Raw genomic sequence first — 21,968 nt, forward strand, 5'->3', positions numbered from 1 at the left:
TGAAGGAAATGCAGAGGACTGAGATCTTTCCCACTCACACTCTAAAAGAATTTCTAAAACAGCATTGGGAGGTTGATAAAAATTGTGTCTTTAGAGATAGGGAAGCAAAGACTCAGAAAAGCATGAAGACAGTAAAGGTCAAGTTCCAGGCAAGATGGTGGAGTGAGGAAACACTGGGGTTTTCTTTGCTTGCTCCATTGATTACATCAAAACTACAACTAAATTATACAACAGTCAGCTTGGGAAACCATGTAAAGATTAGCTGTACAGAAGTTCTATAACTAAGGATATAAAAAAAAAAAAAAAGCCACATAAGACTGGTAGGCGGAGCAGTGATGTGAAACAAGTTGGCCCTACGGCACTTGTGGCGACTGAGAAGTGGTAGAGATTTCTCAGCTGATGAGGTCCCCCCAAGAAGTGAGGGGTCCCAGTCAAACACACAGCTTCCCAACCCAGAGCACCAGTGCTGTCCAGAGGAGCCCCACCATTTCTAGCTGCAAAAATCAATAAGGATTCTGTCCAACAGGGAGAGACGAAAAGCTGCTGGAAACCCAGGTGTATTTTTAAAGGACTCAAGCATAGACTACCTTGCCCACAGGCATGGCAAATCAGAGGGTGTCAAAGCCAGACAGGGAGAAACTGGGTCGTGTGGCTTTCCTGTGAGGGCTGGAGGGTCTGCCGCCATTCTCCCTGTGTGAGCATTCCTCTCACACGGCTGGCAGGTGGGTGTCATCTTTCCTTTGTGGAGCCCTCTTCCAACATGGCTAAATCTGAATCTGCATTAGCCTGGTAAACTCCACCTGTCTCACCCTGGTAACTCCCTGAGATCCCACCTCCTCCAAGCACTGCTCGAGCCATACAGGCAGCCGGCCAGCACCAGCAGTCCTCGGGTGCATTATTGCTGAGCACATCAGGCCTGGTACTGGGGGCGGCCGCCTCAGTTTGCAGTATGGCTTCTCCTGTGTCCCTCAGGACCCAGCACGGACAGCTACAAACTTCAGATTGCTTTGTAGCTCCTACCAGTTATCACTGGGTGGGCCACAGGCAGCAGCTGGCCTGGCTTGCAGTGGAGCCCCTCCCACAGGCCCCAGAACCAACTCACCAGGTGGCTGCTGGCTTCAGACCACATCAAAGTACCACCCAATTAGCTTAACAAGAGGTACTTCCGAAGAATTGTCTTGGTAGGCACAAGAGCTCACTGGGGTGAAGCCTGCCCCAGGAGGTCCGTCCCCACACAGTGGCTCAAACACTGTGGTCATGGCCAGTCCTTACAGCCAGTCAGCCTGAGGATCAGCTTCATATGCTAACATGCCAACAGTAATCAAGGCTCAACTACAATAGGAGGACACACACAACCCACACAAGGGACATTCCTGGAGCACCCATCTAAGGTGATCAGGGAGACTGCACCACTGGGCCCCATGGGACACGACCACGTAAGACTGTGAGATGTGGCAGCTCTCTGCTAGGAGAGAAACAAGTGCGTGGTGGCCCATTCCTGTGCGTGAGCGTAGCTGTGCCTTCTCCAAAGCCTCTTTCCAGGTACTGACCAGACAGCTTGCTCTTGTTCAGGTGGTTGACTTCTTCCAGTCAACATGCAGACTTCAGAAGCTCCAGAAGAGAGGCTGAGGAAATTTAAGTACCGAGGCAAAGATGCATCTATGAGGCGGCAACAGCGGATAGCAGTCAGCCTACAGCTCCGAAAGGCCAAGAAAGATGAGCAGGTCTTAAAGAGAAGAAACATCACCAATCTTTCCTCTGACCCAGCTTCTGAAGAAGGGACCAAAGGGGCCAGCCTCACCCTACAGGAAATAATCAGTGGAGTGAATGCTTCGGATCCAGACCCGTGTTTCCAGGCCACCAGGGCAGCCAGGAAAACACTGTCCCGGGAGAAGAACCCTCCTCTGAAACTGACTATTGAAGCGGGGCTCATTCCCAGGCTGGTGGAGTTCCTGAGGTCATCACCCCACCCCTGCTTGCAGTTCGAGGCAGCCTGGGCTCTGACCAACGTTGCTTCCGGGACTTCGGAGCAGACTCAAGCTGTAGTGGAAGGGGCGCCATCCAGCCCTTGGAGGAGCTCCTGTCCTCCCCCCAGATGGCTGTGTGCGAACAGGCAGTGTGGGCCCTTGGGAATATCGCAGGTGATGGCCCAGAATTCAGAGACTTTGTCATCTCAAGCAATGCCATCCCACATCTGCTGGCCCTGATACCATCAACCATACCAATTACATTTCTGCGGAACATCACATGGACCCTGTCCAACCTGTGCCGGAACAAGAACCCGTACCCCTGCAAGAAAGCAGTGAAGCAATGTTGCCCACCCTCTTCCGCCTCCTCCACCACCACGATAGCAAGGTGCTCTCTGACACCTGCTGGGCCCTGTCCTACCTCACCGAGGGCTGTAATGAGCACATTGGCCACGTGGTGGACACGGGGGTGCTGCCCAGGCTTGTGGAGCTCATGACCAGCTCAGAACTCAATGTCTTGACCCCATCTCTCAGGATCGTGGGGACCATCGTCACAGGAATGGATTGCCAGACCCAGGTGGCCATTGATGCGGGCATCCTGAGCGTGCTAGCCAGGCTCCTGCTGCACCACAAGTCCTCCATCCAGAAGGAAGCAGCCTGGGCCCTGAGCAACGTGGCTGCTGGGCCCTGCCAACACACCCAGCAGCTGATCACCTGCAACGCTCTGCCCCCCTTGGTGTCTCTGCTAAAATATGGAGATTTTAAAGTCCAGAAAGAGGCTATCTGGGTGGTAGCTAACTTCACAAGTGGGAGCAGCTTGGACCAGTTGATCCAGCTTGTTCAATCTGGAGTCTTGGAGCCACTGGTGAACCTCCTCACTGTCCCAGACACCAAATGTGTCATTGTCATCCTTGACATCATCTCTTTCCTCCTCCAGGTAGCGGAGAAGCCTTCTGAGAAAGAGTCTGTGTCTGCTGATAGAGGAACTCGGTGGGGTGGATAGGATCAAGGCTTTGCAATTTCATGAGAACCATCAGGTTGCCATGACTGTGCTGACCTTTCTCAAGAACCACTTTTCTGAGGAAGAAGAAAATGACACAATGTTACCATCCCGGGACCAAGATCATGTATTCTTAAAGCACTTAATATAAAAATACCGAAGCTCCACAACTTCTAAACCAAGGACCAAACGCAAAGGGTAACTTTTTTAAGAAGCAGCACTTTTATATCTCGGTATGCCAGTTTTAAAGCTTTTAAAACTGAATGTTAATAAAATTTTTGACAGTTTCACCTCTATCAGGAAAAAAAAGACTGTGAGATGTAAAAGATATACCTAATACACACAAACAAACACAGAGAAACTACCAAAATGAGGACACAAAGAAATATGTTCCAAATGAAAGAACAGGAAAAAACTGCCGAAAAAGAACACAACAGAGGCAGTAGACCAGATAAAGAGTTCAAAACACTGGTTATAAGGATGTTCAAGGAACTTAGTGAGAACTTCAAGAAAGATATAGTAAGCATAAAGAAGGACATACAAATAATAAAAAGAACCAGTCAGAAATGAAGAATACATTAAAAGAAATCAATAGCAGACTAGACAAAGCAGAGGATCAAATCATTGATTTGAAAGACAAGGTAGCAGAAAACAGTCAGAACAACAAAAAGAAAAAATAATTTTAAAAATGAGAATAGGCCCTGGCCAGTAGCTCAGCAGTAGAGTATCAGCCCAGCATATGGAAGTCCTGGGTTTGATTCCCGGTCAGGGAACACAGGAGAAGCAACCATCTGCTTCTATACCTCCCCCCTCCCCTTCTCTCTTTCTCTCTCTCTCTCTCTCTCTCTCTCTCTTTCTCTCTCTCTTTTCTCCTCCCACAGCCATGGCTTGAATGGTTTGAGCAAGTTGGCTCCAGGAGCTAAGGATGGCTCCATGGCCTCAACTCATGTGGTAAAATAGCTTGGTTGCCAAGCAACAGAGCAATGCTCCAGTTGGGCAGAGCATTGCCCCACAGAGGGCTTGCCTGGTGGATCCTGGTTGGGGCACATGCAGGTGTCTGTCTCTCTGCCTCCCTGTTTCTCACTTAATTAAAAAAAATGAGAATAGTTTAAGGGGCCTTGGTACATCAAGCATACCAATATTTGCATCATAGGGGTACCCAAAGGAAAAGAAGAACAGGAAATTAAGAACCTACTTAAAGAAATGACTGAAAATATCCCTAACCTGTGAAGGAAATAGACATACAAGTCCAGAGTTCCAAACAATATGAACCCAAAGAGGCTCACACCAAGACACATCATAATGAAAATGGCAAAGGTAAAAGACAGAGAGAGCATCCTAAAAGCAGCAAGAGAAAGGCAGTTAGTTATGTACAAGGGAGCCACCAAAAGACTGTCATCTGGCTTCAATGGAAACTCTTCTGGCCAGAAGTAGGAAATATTCGAAGGAATGAAAAGCAAGCATCTACAACCAAGACTACTGTGCCCAGCAAGGCTATCATTTCGAATTGAAGGGGAGAAAAAGAGCTTCCCAGACAAGAAGCTAAAAGAGTTCTGTCACCACCAAGAAATGCACTACAAGAAATGCTAAAGAGACTTAAGAAAAAATGTATGTATGTGCATGTGTGTGCACGTGCATGTGTGTGCGTGCGTGTGCGTGTGTGTGCGTGTGCATGTGTGTGTGTAAAATAAAATGGCACTAATGACATACCCATCAATACTCACTCTAAATGCAAATAGATGAAATGTTCTAATCAAAAGATACAAGGTAGTTAAGTGGATAAGAAAACACAACCCATACATATGCTGACTACAAGAGACCAACTTCAGATTAAAAGATGCATAAAAACTGAATAAAGGGATAAAAAAAAAGATATTTCATGGAAAATAGAGACAAAAAAAGCTGGGATAGCAATACTTCCATCAGACAAAATAAACTTTAAAACAAAGGCTATATAAAAAGAGACAAGAGGACATTTCATAACGATCAAGGGATTGAGCCAATAAGAGGATATAACCCTTGTAAACATTTATGAACTCAACATAAGGGCACCTAAGTATGCAGGGGTGGGCAAAAGTAGGCTTACAGTATTTTTACGGAAAATACAATAATTAATAAATAATATAATAGACTCTAGGTTTCATGTCCTCACAACTGTAAACCTACCTTTGTTTACCTCTGTAGGAAGCAAATATGGACAGACATAAAGGGAGACATTGACAGGAATACAGTCAGGGTAGGGAACTTTAATATTCTATATAGCCCATTGTCATCAGTGGATAGATTTTCCAGATAAAAAATCATCAAGGAAATGGCAGTTTCAAATGGCACATTAAACCAGAAGGATATAACTGATATTTTTAGAACATTTTACCCCAAAACAGCATATATGATATAATAGCTAAGATATGGAAGCAACTTAAGTGCCCATCTATAGGCAATTGGATAAAGAAGATGTGGTACACATATATGATGGAATAATTCTTGGCCACAAATAGAATGAAATCTCACCACTTGCAGCAACCAGGCTGGACCTAGAGGGCATCAAGCTAAGTCAAAGACAAATACCATATGATTTAACTTATATGTGGAATCTAGAGAACAAAATAAATGAACAGACAAAACAGAAATGGACTCATAAATACAGAGAATATTTTTTTGGTTGCCAGGGGATAGGGGGGATTGAGGATGGGTGGAAAAGGTGAAAGGATTATGAAATACAAATTGATAATCACAAAATATTCACAAGGATTCAAAGTATTTTTATAACTATGTATGGTGCCAGGTGGGTACAAGACTTTTGAGGGGATCACTTTAGAAATTATATAAATGTCTAACCATTAGGCTATTCACCTGGAACTAAAATAATGTAGACTTACCTGTATATTTGGTGGGGGGGGGGGGAGGAGAGTAAAGGACAAAAGTCAGATTTTCAACCCAGACCTGAGTTAGAGCTCGTAGTTTTTTTTTCAGAACATGCTTCATATGAAGCAGAACATGACCTTCAAAACCCTCATTCACGTATTTGTGACCATTCTCTTGCTGTGTCGGTCATTCTTATTTCTTTGTTCATAACTTTTGCTTCCAGAACTAACCCTTATTATCATACTTCCTCCTCTATTAGGCAGCATAATCCTTCTGAAATCCATGTTCCCATATCACTGCTACATTTTTTTTTAAACAAGATCCCTCCTTTGGCTTTGTAAAGGATAATCAGAATTCTTTTTCCCCACTGTGCTTTATACAGTTTTCTTATTCTTCCTCCCAAGTGGGATAGACAAAATTCCTTTTCTCTGGCACCCATCTATTTTTATATACTAGTGAAAATAAAGTTCCCCTTTAGCCTCTTAAGCTTTCTCCCTCCTACTATTAATAACTATCTCAACAAATTGTTTCAGTTTTGGGGGATACTTCAAACCCATATTCAAAGTCAAGATAGCCGGTTATGTCACATGACCTTTCTCACACCCTCTACTGCTCCTCCTTCTTCTATTATCCGCCCCCACATCCGAAACATTTACTGACCTCAATCCTTGATCAGTAATGCCACATCCAATACTTTTGTGTCTCTTTTAAATTTATGACCCAGCCAACTTTCTTCAGTGATTGAAATGATTTCTTTTAAAGCAATGGAATGCTTTTCCTACTGTAGAGAGAGTTGTGGCAGCCAGTCTCAGGTCACCAAGTACAACCATGTGACCTTTTGGATGACCCTCTGTCTTCCTGGGCTAATCTGACACATTAGATAGGGTAGGGTTAGAGAGGGCGAGCATTGCAGGGGTGTAGGTGATGGAATAAACGATGGCCTGGCCCTTGAGAGCCTGCCTACATCATGAATCAGCATGTCTGTCTGACCAACCCACATTTTTTCAGATTTCTTAAAAAGCAAATACATACAAAAAACTATTTTTCACATTTTTCCTTTGCATAAACCCCTCTATGGGTTCTTAATTGGCAAAACAAACCCCCTCATATAATCATGTAACCCATTTCCCCAGGTAGGCAATCAGCAACCATCCCTTTGAAGGTCACAATGATAACTTCTTCCTTGGAAGTCCTTTAGCATTTGCTTTCTAGATCAGTGCTTCTCAAACTTTAATGTGCACTTGAATCACCTGGGGATCTTGTTAAAATACAATCTGATATATTAAGTCTGGGGTGACGGTTGAGATTCTGCATTTCTAACAAGTTCTCAAGGGATGCTGGTGTTGCAGGGCTAGGGACCACACTTTGAGTGGCAAAGGATCCTATGCATAGATACATGCTAACTCTCATGCAGAAAGTTAATAATTACACGTTTTAGCGTATACGTATATGGCGATACTACACAGTAGTTACGACCATCACTCACTAGCAGCATAAACTTGGGTGAGTTACATCATCTCTCTTCCTCAATTTTTTTCTCATCTAAAATCAAAAAATTAATGTTACCTACTTGATAGACTGTTATGTGAATTAAATGAATAAATACATGTAGAGTGCTTATCACGGTATCTGGCACAAAATAAATGCTCAATAAATATTAGTTATCATTATCTCATCTCAACATCACTCTTCAACTAGATTCTAAGTTTATTAAGGCCAAAGATCTTAGCCAGGCAAAATCTACAAGGCTTTTTAATGCAGCAATCAACACTTCCACCTCATTTTATTAGCTAGCCCACCCAGGTCAAACGGTGAGAATGACACAAGGGCTCAGTTCTATAAGGTTATGCTCCAGGGGGAGGAGCTATCTTTGCAGAGTAGCTACCACAAGCCCAGCAGTCCCTCAGGGAAGTACATTCCCACCTGTGTAAGGGGAGGTAGAGACAAGGCATCCTACCTTCTTACAGTACCGTCTCCCTTCAAGATCAAATGGGAAAACAACAAAGCAAAAGGCACATTTTGTAAAAGCCTCTGTGTTTGTTCAACCCTCAAAACCTTTGGACAAAACTGACTATTAAGAAGGAAGAAAGTTAAGAAAGTTTTGTTAGGATTTGGAAACTCACAAGCCAGACAAAGACATTCTAAGGCTAGAGAAGGCATGAAATGATAATGATAGGGAAGAGTTAAAAGAAGCCATCAGCCCTGGCCAGTAGGCTCAGTGGTAGAGCGTCGGCCTGGCGTGCAGAAGTCCCGGGTTCGATCCCCGGCCAGGGCACACAGGAGAGGCGCCCATCTGCTTCTCCACCCCTCCCTCTCTCCTTCCTCTCTGTCTCTCTCTTCCCCTCCCGCAGCGAGGCTCCATTGGAGCAAAGATGGCCTGGGCGCTGGGGATGGCTCCTTGGCCTCTGCCCCAGGCGCTAGAGTGGCTCTGGTCGCAACAGAGCGACCCCCCGGAGGGGCAGAGCGTCGCCCCCTGGTGGGCGTGCTGGGTGGATCCCGGTCGGGCGCATGTGGGAGTCTGTCTGACTGTCTCACCCCGTTTCCAGCTTCAGAAAAATAAAAAAAAAAAAAAAAAAAAAAAAAAAGAAGCCATCACCTGACGAGCTTCCTCTGGTCTTAGATGAATAGAGTTCAAACTTCAGAAAGTTCATGTCTTCCTGAATGCTTTCCCTGAAAGAAATCTTTAGATGGCAAATAATGTGTGAGAGTATAAATATATTATCTGTCACATGAATAACAAAGTAAAACCAAGAAATAGCCCAAAGTTAGCTGATGGCCTTACTTATTATATAAAACTATTCATGAAAATGATCCATTGAAAAGAAAAAAAGAGGTTCCCTCCTCTCTTTACCTTCTAGAACCCCGGCATTTGTCAAAGGGACCAACCTAGAGTCCCAGGTTTTCACAAGCACACCAAAGGACTCACAAGTTCCAGCCTGAACCGGACAGAATCCGAGTCACTTTGCCAACCCAGATGTTTCCTTTTTCAGCAGTGATTCTGTATTCCTTATCTTTCCCTCCCACTCATGAGTGGGATAATTAAAATTGATTGGGCTTCCACCGGACATAAAGTAATATATTCAGTGCTCTTTCCAAAAATCTCTTATCGTCTTTTTGCCGTAAAGCAGAGACTAGACATACACAGTTGTTCCTACCGGCATTTCTCTTTGGACCACAAGCAGGTACTAAAAGGTAGTTCGGAAGGTCACAATGCAGTAGGCATAGACTGCTCATGTATTTCTCCAGTCTCATACACCCATGGCCCCCATGCATCATTTCTGTCACACAGTGGTGGACTATTTCTGAGAGCTGCTTAGAACATATAAAGTATGCGTCTATTTTTTTCACATTACGTCTTTCTGCCCAGTCGCACCTTATGCTTCAAGAAACTGCCCCTTTTGGGACTCAGTGGAATCGTCCCTGCCTCCCTGGGCTCAGGCACAAGTAAAGATTTGGGCAAATCAAGGGAGCCTTCTATCCCCAAGCCATAGAGAAGCTAGCCTCAGCATCAAAGCAGGAGAATTAGGTCTATGTGGATTCTGGGGTGGGGGAAGAAGGTCTCTCTCTTTGGGCAGTGTAAGCTGAGAGCTCCCAGGGGCATCTTTGACACATGGAATAATCCAGCCCAGGAAAGAAGCTAAAAGAGGAAAGCAGAGTAGAGATCTGGTGGGAAAGAGGCAGAGTTTCATAACATCATTTGAATTTCTGGATCTCACCCTACATAAAGCCACATACCACTGGAATTTTCAATTACATAAACCAATAAACCCCCTCATACTTTTTAAAAACCATTTAGGTTGGGTATCTGTCATTTGCAGTGATAAAGTCCTGGGTGATACAAAATTGCTTTAGGTCAAACCAAAACCAAAGCATTCCACCTACACGACAGTGCAATCAGAGAAGACTTAGAAAGATCCATCCCTTTTGGCAGCAGCATGGGGAAGGGTTGCTGCCAAAACCTTAGTCAGCAGAGCTGTTGGAGTGTTTCGGCGACCATGTGGTGGACTGGCTTGGGCATTCAGGCGTCTCATTCTCCCGCCTGTGCACCCATTATGTCAGTCAGAGTCCCTGGGTCCTGGGTCCCAGGGCCCACCCATAGGGTTTCACCAAATAAATTTTAATAAAGTGATCACTTACAGAGGTATGAGTGGGATTAGCGAGAGATGGGGCACCCAGAGGCTGGCAGCAGCTGGGAAGGCTGTATCACCCTGCATTACCCAGGCTCCGAGAGAGCTAGGATCCTGCAGGAGCCGCTCACAGGGTCCCTGACCATGCAGGGATGTATGCCAGAGACAGAGCACCAGGGCAGAGAGGGTGCAAGGACAAAACAACCAACCCCTTTCTCCTGCTACCTTCTGATCTCCTGCCAGCGCCTCCCACTGGCTAAACCCAATAGAAAGCCAGCTGGCTCCAGAGCCCAAAGACTAGGGCAGGAAACAGCCAGCCCCCCAGGCAGAGAGCAGGGCAGAGAAAGAATCTGGAAGAGGACAAACAGACTAGCCAGGAAAACCTACTCAGCCCTGATTTGATCTTTTTAAAAATTGTATAACAGGGGTCCCCAAACTTTTTACACAGGGGGCCAGTTCACTGTCCCTCAGACCGTTGGAGGGCCAGACTATAAAAAAAACTATGAACAAATCCCTATGCACACTGCACATATCTTATTTTAAAGTAAAAAAACAAAATGGGAACAAATACAATATTTAAAATAAAGAACAAATAAATTTAAATCAACAAACTGACCAGTATTTCAATGGGAACTATGCTCCTCTCACTGACCACCAATGAAAGAGGTGCCTCTTCTGGAAGTGCGGTGGGGGCTGGATAAATGGCCTCAGGGGGCCACATGCGGCCCGTGGGTCGTAGTTTGGGGACCCCTGTTGTATAACACCCTTAAAGAACCATTAGGAAATGGGGGGATTTGTTTATGACCCCACATGCTTGGGAACAACACTCACCAGAATTTTCTTTCTGTCTTTGTTAACATGAATCTGTACTGTCTCTTCTGGGATAGCTTTAAAATTCTAAGTATGCTATTCTCTCTTACCATTATCATATAAACCTCTTTGCTCCATATTTTCTCGCTTTTTCCCTAGATAGCCTTATATGCTGAAGACACAGAAGGAAATAGAAAAAGACCTTGGAAGCTCTGAAGACAGGGTCGGGAATGACAGAGAACTCTAAGTGTTTGATGTTCCTCACACTCTTTGAAGAACAAATGCACCCAAGTGTATGGTCTTTAACAAGATGAATGCACACGCTAGGATGTTTTGCTTTGTTTTCATGCCTTCTCAACATAAATCTTCAGGCAGACATTTCTCCTTAATACATACAGCATCCGGGAAATTGTTTTTTGGCTACAAAAATGCATTAACAGCTCCAAAGGAGCAATTACACCCTGTATTGTAAATGCACATTAAGACTAATACACCACACTTATCTAAACCTCAATGAATTCAGGTCTGTGGCATTGTAAGTCCAAAGGTGACTCAGATTAGCTCAAGAAATAAGACCCCAGGGGGAGAGGGCTTTCCTCGGTTGTGTCAATTATAATGATACAGGTATAAAGCAAGAACCTGATCCCATTTTGTTGCTTTTTAAAGGAGCCTCAGCATCTAGAATGAGGCTATATGCACAAAGGAGTGTTTATGCCAGCACATTCCCATGGTGAATTTCTGCAAGCTCTCTCACGCGGCTTAGTCCCTCACATTCAGAAATCATTGTGTCTCATGCAGACAGTGAGTCAATTACTAAGGCTATATGCCTAGTTTTAGAGTAGACTTTATTTATTACCCTTGTTATGGCTGGGATATGAGGGACCCTAACCATAATGTGTGAAATCAGATTCTTTTACTGTTGCATTACAAATCTCATTGGATGCAGTGAATTGGCTTTATTCGGGTCCATTCTGGATGAACAGGAAGGGAAATATGGATTTTTTTTCCACCTATATAAACAATGAAGACTTGTTAGGGACTTGTTTCTGATGTTTATGGATTTCCCTTTAGTGCATACAGCCTATAGAAAATTGTTTTTAAGCAATAAACAATAATTGTATTTGGGGACACAGAGGTACTAGTGCCGTATTGCATTCAGACTACTGATAAATTTCTTTGCCCTATATATATATATATTTTTTCTTATGCAGACATAAAAATACAAAGACCAACAATAAATCCCCCCCACAGCAACCTTTTCCTCTTCCACTTTATTTCCCACTGCATTTCTCGATTGATACTACCTTTTTAAATTGCTAAATATAAATATTCCACAGTGAATGCCTGTAATTAGGTTGTCTGCTCCCCTTCAAGGACTTGTTAGAAAGAGAAAGGGCTTTAATCTAAAGCAAACTAACAGAGCTAGAAGTTAATTAGAAATTAGCCATATATCCTGGGTAAATCATTTATGCTAAGCCATGTGTTACTGTAAAAATAATATACATTTACACTGACTATTGTAAACATAAAATAATTAACAATAAAAGGGAATATATTATCCCTTAATAGAATCCTTTTGCCAAGACCAATTTAATTTTGTCTCTCGTATTACTGAATGATAACCCAGACCCTGCTTTATATATAACTCACAGAAGTTCTTTCACAAGCTTTCTGCTGTTCTCCGTTTTCTTCTCTCTTCTCTCTCTCCCTTTCTTCCTCCTCTGCAGGCGGAGTTGTTGCTCTCTGATTTATATGTACTACATGTCCTTTGAGCAGGACTATTCCTTTCTCTTTTTTTTTCTTTTTTCTCTCTCCCTCTTCTTGCAATATTTTTCTGTTAATTAAAAATTGGATAGACACCTAAAACCTCACTAAGCATACTGCTCTCCCTATCCCCCTGGTCTCTGGTCCCTTTCTCTCCTCTTTTCTTCCACTTTCTTTGGCATCTGTCCTCCTTACAAAATGTTTCTTGTTTGAGCTGCTCAAGAAAAGAAGCCCTAAGATGTAGACAGCAAATGCGGTGTATTTTCATTCTTTCTCGCATTCCTTTCTATTCTATTAGCAAGGGCATAAAGGTCAAATGAACGAACCCTGGAATGCCCTCTTAACCCACCTAAGTGGCCTAGGAATTCAACTCAAATGCTGAAACGTATGTTTGGTTCCTGTGGCAAACACATATATGTATTAGGATTTCACAACACTCCTTTTGGGAATAGAGCATTTATATTCATATATTTCTGCATGCATAATCAGTATTACATATAATCTAATGAAGTGTCTTTGTGTCTAAAATGCAGTTACCTGAGGACTCTGCTTACAAAACAGTCATTGAATTTTTTTCCCATTCATGTCTGGCAGTAACAAATACCTGCAGCTTTTACATGGTTGGTGTAGGTGTGTTAATGTGCTCTCCACATCCATTTAAATGCAAATCTTCATGCAAATCATCACTTGGAGGAGGAAAAAAGAGAATGTGTTTAGTGGAAGACAAAGCTAGAGGGATAATAGGAAGACTGAATAAGGGTGTCAGCGGAGAGCTGCACAATAAAACCTCCTCCGCACGCAAATGAAAACACAGGAACGACAGCACAGAGGACTTCTCAATAGGTTCTCACCGTATTGTTGTATGTAAACATGATTCCCAGCAGGTGAAACAAAATGAATGAATTGGGAAGAAATTTGCACATGTCTCTAGGAGATGCGAAAGGTCAAGCTGGTTGTACAGAACAGGCACTTGATCAATGTCCAACATATCAACCGCAGACAAATATTTATGATTCCTTCAGAAATCCAAAATTTGGAACCAAAGAACTCATTGTCCAAATGACTGGATTGTTAAATAATTCTGTGGGGCTAGTGTTTCAAAAGAGCAGTAGGAAATGAGCTGGGACAGAATAAATATCATTATACTTGAGAACAGCAACTCGGAGGCTGAATCTGGCTCTGGGGAGGGCTGGAGTGTGATCCTAGGGAAATTTCCAATTTGCACTATTTGCAAAGAAAACGTTATATCAACAAAGGTTAAGTGCTGGCATTAAGAAAAGCAGACCAGCCTAGAGTTTCCTGGTTATTTCTATTTTAAGTACTCCTCTAAGTTTCCCTTGGATGCAATCAAGGGAGTTGACAAGAAACCAAGGAAGTTGCAAAATAACAAGGCCAAAGGGCTGGTAATGGTGTGTGAGGGGGAAAATGATCTGTTCATGTCATATATTTTCAAACGAATAAACCTATTGGTGACACATGTTGTTATATTTGAAAAAAACACACTCCAGTTTTCTTGTAGGTTTCATGATTTGCAATTGCTCCCATTTGATGGCACCAATAGAGCAATGGAACTTGGAAGACTTAATTTGGGCATATTTTGGAAGGATTTCAGTAGACTTCAGGCAGTATTATGTGCTCTTGAACTTGGAGTGGCTTCACAGTTCTTGGAGAGTACAACTGGCTAGAATTACCACTTTTAATTTCCTTGGCTGCATCTAGTCGAACAATCTCCCCAACCCCCATCACATTGCCAAAAGAAAAAAAAAAGTAAAAGAAAATAACAAAACTCTGCAAAATTTAACTCTATGGACTTTATTTTTTCCCATAATAAAAATGTTTTTTCATTTAAATGAATATTCTTTTCAACGGCATTTCTCTCATTCTATGTCTATATTTTTGTTTGTTCCCTTTGAGATAGCAGTAGAAATCCTGAGACTATTCTCTACTGCTCCACTTGCTCAGTTTATACTTTCTACATTTGCATGCTTTGTGCCCATCAATTTCAAACTCAGACTATGAACAGAGTTGGATGAATTCTTCAAAAGAGTTGGCTCTATGCAAAATAACAGGTGGTAGTAGATAGGAAAAAAGTGTATTTTTTTTCCTAAATGTACAGAAATAGTTAAGATGAAGGAGAAGGAGAGAAATGGGGACAATCTAGACATTGAACAGACACCTAGATTTTCAAGCATTAAATTGTTCAATGTAATAAATGATAATATATGTAAAAAGAGAGATGTACATATTTAAATTATTAACTTATATTTAAGTTATTAAATAAATTTAATCATTACAGCTAGTGAGCACTTACGACCATGTTTGGTTCCGACAGACCGGTCGTAACACAATTTGGTCGTAAGTTGAGTAGGCTATATGTACAGTACTGTGAAATGCTGTTATAAAAATCTTTAAGTCATATTTTATCATAATTTTCTTTCATTATTGTTATATATCATAATTTTCTTTGTTCATTTTATGCCATTTGTATCATCTCTACACCATTTTGTTTCTTATTTTTATATTCGTCAGGTTTAAGTAAAACACTGCATCACCAGTACAACTGGTTTAATATTTGCAAAGACAATTTCCTCTTGGTAGACATCTTGGGAGGGGTTTAATGAAAAATATCCAAGACACAAAACACAAATTGCTGTACTGAGTCTGGGATAACAGTTGAAATGGTGCACATGGAGATGGCAGCGCTGCCGGAAGCTGGTCAGCACTGTCGTAAGTCCAGCTGGGCAACGCTTGCGCTGCCAGACACGGAGCAGTCGTGGCTAGCGATTGTGGTCGTAAAGTCGAATGGTCATAAGTTGCATAGGTCGTAAGTCGATCAATATTTGTATTTTAATTACTTATTATAGTCATTAAATATTGCTTAAATTAGTAAATACATTTGCTATTAATTTAAATTTGTTTATATTTATGTTTTTACTAATATAGCTTCTTTTCCATAAAGAACAGAGTAGGATGAAGATTTGTTAGTCAGGATACACTGGAAAATGCCATAATAAAAAAAGTCCAGAACTTTTGGTGATATATTCCAACAAAGGTTTATCCTTGTGCTCACAAAATATACAATTTGGGTTGGGAGAGTTTCCAGGTCAACTGATCTCCATGCAGTGACTCAGTCATCAAAGCTCACGAATGATTTGCTTTCTGATAGATCATCTGAGGCAGTGGCCTCTCTGGTACCACAGAGGGAGAAGAGAGCTGTAGCTACAGTTAATTGCTTTGGCCTTGTTAGTGGCCCACATCATTCTACTTGTAGATCTTTGGCCAGAAGTAATCATATAGTAACAAGAGCAAGATGTGGCCCTCCCATATTCTCAGAGGGTCTAGAGAACCAGATATGAATGAGCAGGGAGGTCTCCAGCACAGAAGACCACAGTAGTATTATATGCAATTGTTCGCCTTAGAAAATCCATAGCTTTTCCCTAGTACCTTGCCTATCACATCCAAAATGCATTTTGTGTTCTATTTGTAAGCTTGGCTCTTTTACTTTTGACAACCTGTGAGATCATTGAGGTTAGAAAACATATTTGCTCATTTTTATACCCAACTAACTCTACATATAGCGGGTACCCTATACCTATTGATTCTATTAAAGAAGCTATTATTTCTAAAATAATCCTGAAAGTTTCCCTGAAATACTGGGCCACGACCCTTGGAATATTATCCAATGCCTGGACGCACAGAAGTTATAGGGAAAGGCAGAATTCAGTGGCCCAGCTGGACCACATCAGGAAATAGTGCTGAGGGCATTTTTTAATTAAGATAGTTCACATTTTTTTTCTTTTTTTGGACAGAAAAAAAAAAGAAAAAGGAATTGGCAGCTTTAGGAAAGAGATATTGCGTGGTGCTAGGATAAGAACACTGGACTCGACTCGGGAAAACTGAGTCCTAGTCCTGACTCCGCCCTTCATTTGTATAATCATATCCACTCGGCCTCAGTTTCTTTTTTTTTTTTTTTTTTTTTTTTCTGAAGCTGGAAACGGGGAGAGACAGTCAGACAGACTCCCGCATGCGCCCCACCGGGATCCACCCGGCACGCCCACCAGGGGCGACGCTCTGCCCACCAGGAGGCGTCGTTCTGCCGCAACCAGAGCCACTCTAGCACCTGGGGCAGAGGCCAAGTAGCCATCCCCAGCGCCCGGGCCATCTTTGCTCCAATGGAGCCTTGGCTGCGGGAGGGGAAGAGAGAGACAGAGAGGAAGGAGAGGGGGAGGGGGTGGAGAAGCAAATGGGCGCTTCTCCTGTGTGCCCTGGCCGGGAATCGAACCCGGGTCCTCTGCACACCAGGCCAATGCTCTACCGCTGAGCCAACCAGCCAGGGCCAACCTCAGTTTCTTCATATGCAGACAGACGGATTCGGAGCTCTGAAGCCCCTTCCAGCTCACACATGCCAGCCATACTCTAAGATTTGTAAACTAATGGAACTTTCAGATCATTTTTTCAGAAATTTTCCAGGCAGTACTTGTAAGATAAATAAAGTAATTTTTAGCATCCTCTTACCACGCCTTCATGGGCCCCTTTCTCATTTCAGTGCAGTGTTCACCGTGACCCTCGGCGAGTCAGCGTCCCTTCCTCCCCCATCAGGGTTTAGGTTAAATTTCCCTATCCTGAATTCACACCAAAGCTTATTGTTTCCATTTTCCTTTGAGGCAGAAATTAAGATTCTAAATAAATAATTTTTTTTAAGCTCTAAATAAATAAATTTGACTAAAACGTTATGATCCCCCAGCACAAGGAGCCTTAAAACCAGCAGTTCCCTGCATCCTTTTGTGGAAGTGAACAGCACCAGCTACCCCTTCCAGCAGAACAGAGGTAGCCAGCCGGCTGGGTCCATGACCCAGAGCAGCCGTTACTCCTGTCCAGGGTTTTCGATCTTGGCCTTGTAGCAGCAAAGCACAAGAACTTCTTGGATTCAGTGGCGGCAGCAGATCTGATAGGAACATCATTTTTTCATTGAAGGAACATCCACACTTGTTCCTTCAGCAGCAGAGCCTGTCCTGCCGTACTGGTGGTAGGGACATTCTGGGCAGGTTGCTTCTGCTCAAACATTTTCCAGTGTCTTAGGCGAACAAAAGAATTTATTGCAAAGCTCCTGGAGGCCTCAGAATGGATAGCAGAATGAATGATCAGGGTTGGGAAGACTGAAGCCAAGAGGGTCAAAATCAGGTAGCAAGCAGTGAAACCATGTTTTAGCAGAAGCAGCCTGGCTGGAATGTTGCTACTACCAGGGCTGTAGGACAGGGCCTCTGCTACTCGAAGGACAAGTGTCTGTCCCCGACCCCCTAGTTAATGAGGATGTTCTTCTTTTACTTAACGCTGTAAATGAATCCAAGCTACGCTTGTGCTGAACCAGGAGTGGCGCCTCTGCCGCTGCCAGCCTCGGAACCACCTGCCTCTGTCCTGCTGGTGGGATCCCCGTGCACACAGCCTGTCCTCTGCTCTCTTGCTCTTTCCAAACCCTACGTGAGTGCATCCACCTGGAGGATGGAGGTCAGAGGCAAGCTGCACGGCAGGGAATCTGTCAGATGCAGTTTCCAGCTTATTCAGCTAGCCTGTCTGGGAGGACATGCGAAAAGGAACAGGTCTCAAGTGAGATAGGCAGCAAAATCTGCCACATTGACTTCTGTTATTCTTGCACACTAGTCTCTAAAGCAGAGGCGAGGCCGCAAGGGTACCTGCTTGTCATAAAGCAGTGCGCTTGCTCTTGGGAAACCACAACCCAGATTTCATCTTAAACACATAAATCAAGCTCCCATTGGAACTCCCTTCCTCTCCAGGCAAACATCATCAGGAATACTGGCAAGAAAAATTCTTTGGAAGAAAACAGGAAGCCTTGCCCAGGAACTTCCCTGCTTCCAAATTTTCTGGATATATGGGTTGACATAAAAAGAAAACTTTCAGATTCACAAAACGGAAGTCCTGTCACATATTTAAGGCACAGCCAAAGCCTTGATCCCAAAGGCAAGACTTTTAAGTAGGTGGGTTAAGAGTTTAGGAACAAAGCCACATGATGGGCAAGATTCTTTTTAAGTCCCTTAAAAAAGATGTGGAGCCTGACCAGGAGGTGGCGCAGTGGATAGAGCGTCGGACTGGGATGCAGAGGACCCAGGTTCGAGACCCCAAGGTCGCCAGCTTAAGTGTGGGCTCATCTGGTTTGAGCAAGGGGTTACTCGGTCTGCTGAAGGCCCACGGTCAAGGCACATATGAGAAAGCAATCAACGAACAACTAAGGTGTCAAAACGAAAAACTAATGATTGATGCTTCTCATCTCTCTCCATTCCTGTCTGTCTGTCCCTCTCTCTGACTCTCTCTCTGTCCCTGTAAAAAAAAAAAAAAAAAAAAAAAAAAAATATATATATATATATATATATATATATATATATATATATATATATTTTAAAATTTTAAAAAATGTGGAATATCCCAGAATTGCAGGTTGAGGACAGCTTGGTTTCAGGGGAGCAACTGGACTAAAGGAAAGAAGCTGAGCTGCGAGCTGTGTTCCTAACCCGGACTCGGGTGTGTGGCTTCCACTGTGCCACAGCCCTCTATGCAGGCACGGCTAACTGGTTATGTCACTTGTGTTCCCGTCTTGCTTGCTCCAGCTTCCCCATGACTAACAAGAAGCAAGTAATGGATTAAGGGCTTTCTTTCCCTCCTGAAGCTTGAAGAGCTATTTGTTTGCTTGCCTTATTTTAGTTCGATCACCAAAGACCTTCAGAAAGACATGAATCCCAGTATGAATGCTCATGAAAATTCATAACATTGGATATTGTTATCTCTAAGGGAAGTGGGACACGTGACCCTGAGCATTGCCCAGCCCTTTCAAATACAGCTGACCCTCTGCTAATCATGGTTGTTAGTCATTAAACCAGAGTTTTCTTAAAGTAATATGTCCGTTAATTGGAAATTAGAATCCTCAACTAAAGCTGCCTTCATCTTTAAAATCACAAAAATCCGGATACAAATCAAGCCTCCCCTGGAAGCTGCCGTGGGTGGCCATGAAATTCAAAATGCCAGCCCCATCCTAGGAAAAATCTTTGGCCTACTTTTTATTAAGTATGATCAGAAGAGAGCTTGCTTCCCGTTTGAAAGGGTGAGTTCTCCTGTTCACAGGAAGATTCCAGGAACACAACTGCAATTTGGAAATGAGAACAATCTATTCTTGCACATTGTAATCATCCCTTCCCGGAGTTTGACTCATCTGAAATTTTAAGAAACTTGAGCAAAACAGTAGGTAAAGGGGTTCCCCCAAGGGCTGGCAAGGCCCACTCATGGTGTTCCTCCTCACTGACCTTCAGTGTGACCATCTGGAAAGGACACGTCAGGTCCTGAAAGCCATGTGCCATTCCCGCTGTGTCACCTGAGGCGGGTCTCGGATGACCCCTGCGTACCACCAGCAGTTCTTTGAATTTCACTTCTGTCCCGACTCCTTCTACAGGAGGTGACAAAGGCAGCAAAGATGAGACAGCAGGGGACTCCCTTTTCAGAGCTGGCTCTGCTCTCACTGAGACTGAGATGCCCCTGGCCCAGCCAGCGTGCTCTCCCTCCCCGAATCTCTCCTGTGTGTGTGGCCTGAGCATCAGCCTCGCTTCCTTCTCCTTACTCTTCAGTTTATTTGGCTCTCCAGGTCACCACCTACCCACCCAGGCCTTGCAGCCACCTGCATTGCATTCCCTTTGGCACCTACTTCCTCCCAAATGCCAACCTGCTGGATTCTTTCCAGAGACCTGTGATCGAAGCCTTGCTGCCAGTTTATACTCTTATCTCCTCAGTTCTGTTTTGACTCTAAACCTTCTCTCCATTTCCAGCTTACCTCCAACTATTTCACCACCATGCCAACCCTCCAACCCCTGCCAGGCCAGCATGCTCTGGCCTTGGTTTTTCAATGTGAATTAAAAACCCCATCTGCCTGACCTGTGGTGGCGCAGTGGATAAAGCGTCGACCTGGAAATGCTGAGGTCGCTGGTTCAAAACCCTGGGCTTGCCTGGTCAAGGCACATATGGGAGTTGATGCTTCCAGCTCCTCCCCCTTCTCTCTCTCTCTGTCTCTCTCCTCTCTCGCCCTCTCTATCTCTCTCTCTCCCTCTCTCTGTCCTCTCTAAAAATGAATAAATAAAATTAAAAAAAAAAAAAAAAAAAAAAAACCCCATCTGCCTTCAAAAGTGGCTTTTCATCTAGCCTAACCCACACACTTTTCACTGACTTAAGGATATGATCATACCTTAAGGAGAGTGTATCCTATTGTGCACTGAGCACCTGGCGATAAATGCGAGTAAAATAAAATATAGCTCTAAGCTGGATGCTCACCATGTCCACAAATGTTGTTTCTGATCAATAGATATGTCTCTAAAAATACTTGTGCATTAAAGATTGAGTGATTCAAGGAAATGATACAGCTTCAAATTGCTTTCCCTTGTTTATACTGGTGCCAAAATAGAGAATCCATTCTGAAGTTCTGGCAGGAGACTAAGAAGGACTGCATTCTTCTTTTGTGTCTCCTGGCCTCGCCTACCTGAAAGGCTTGCTGGGAAGTGATTGCATCTGGGCAGCCCTTGTGCAGCATCTGGTCCTGGGAAAGACCCAGGAAGTGATTGTCGTGGGCAGCCAGCAGGGTCCACCACAACCTGTTAACTAGTTGGTACCCACTACATCAGTATTTCTGAATTCACTGCATGCCTTTCACAGGGTTAGAAACTATAAATCTCCTTTAAAAAAAAATCGCCCTTCTCCTTCTGCAATTGATAGGATTTTTTTTTCTTTTGTATTTTTCTGGAGCTGGAAACGGGGAGAGACAGACAGACTCCCGCATGCGCCCCACCAGGATCCACCCAGCACGCCCACCAGGGGGCGACGCTCTGCCCACCAGGGGGCAATGCTCTGCCCCTCCGGGGTGTCGCTCTGTCGGGACCAGAGCCACTCTAGCGCCTGGAGCAGAGGCCAAGGAGCCATCCCCAGCGCCCAGGCCATCTTTGCTCCAATGGAGCCTTGGCTGCGGGAGGGGAAGAGAGAGACAGAGAGGAAGGAGAGGGGGAGGGGTGGAGAAGCAGATGGGTGCTTCTCCTGTGTGCCCTGGCCGGGAATCAAACCCGGGACCTCCACACACCAGGCCGACGCTCTACCACTGAGCCAACCGGCCAGGGCCTGCAATTGATAGGATTTTAAAATTTTTTGAAACTGGTCCCGTTTTTTTCTCTCACTGCTTTTGCTAGTGGAAGTCTGAGACTCTATGTGGCTTCCACATTGCCTCCACACGGCCTCACATTTTTTTTTTTCAATGAAAAATGACTTTTGAAACCAGTATAATTTCAGGGTGGCCCATAAGCAGTAAGATTTTTTAAAAGCCCTCCATTCCATTTTTACACATAAGGAGGCAACTAACACAATGGTAGCCCAAACTCACTACAAATGACGATGACT

The 21,968-nt window shown here is 43.8% G+C and overlaps 1 pseudogene; it reads left to right on the forward strand.

Moving 5' to 3' along the window:
* The first annotated feature begins 1,595 nt into the window (after window positions 1–1,595).
* On the forward strand, window positions 1,596–3,118 carry LOC136335684 (importin subunit alpha-8-like; annotated as a pseudogene).
* Window positions 3,119–21,968: the final 18,850 nt, after the last annotated feature.

Source organism: Saccopteryx bilineata, chromosome 4 (genome assembly GCF_036850765.1).
Source record: "Saccopteryx bilineata isolate mSacBil1 chromosome 4, mSacBil1_pri_phased_curated, whole genome shotgun sequence".
Taxonomy (NCBI): domain Eukaryota; kingdom Metazoa; phylum Chordata; class Mammalia; order Chiroptera; family Emballonuridae; genus Saccopteryx; species Saccopteryx bilineata.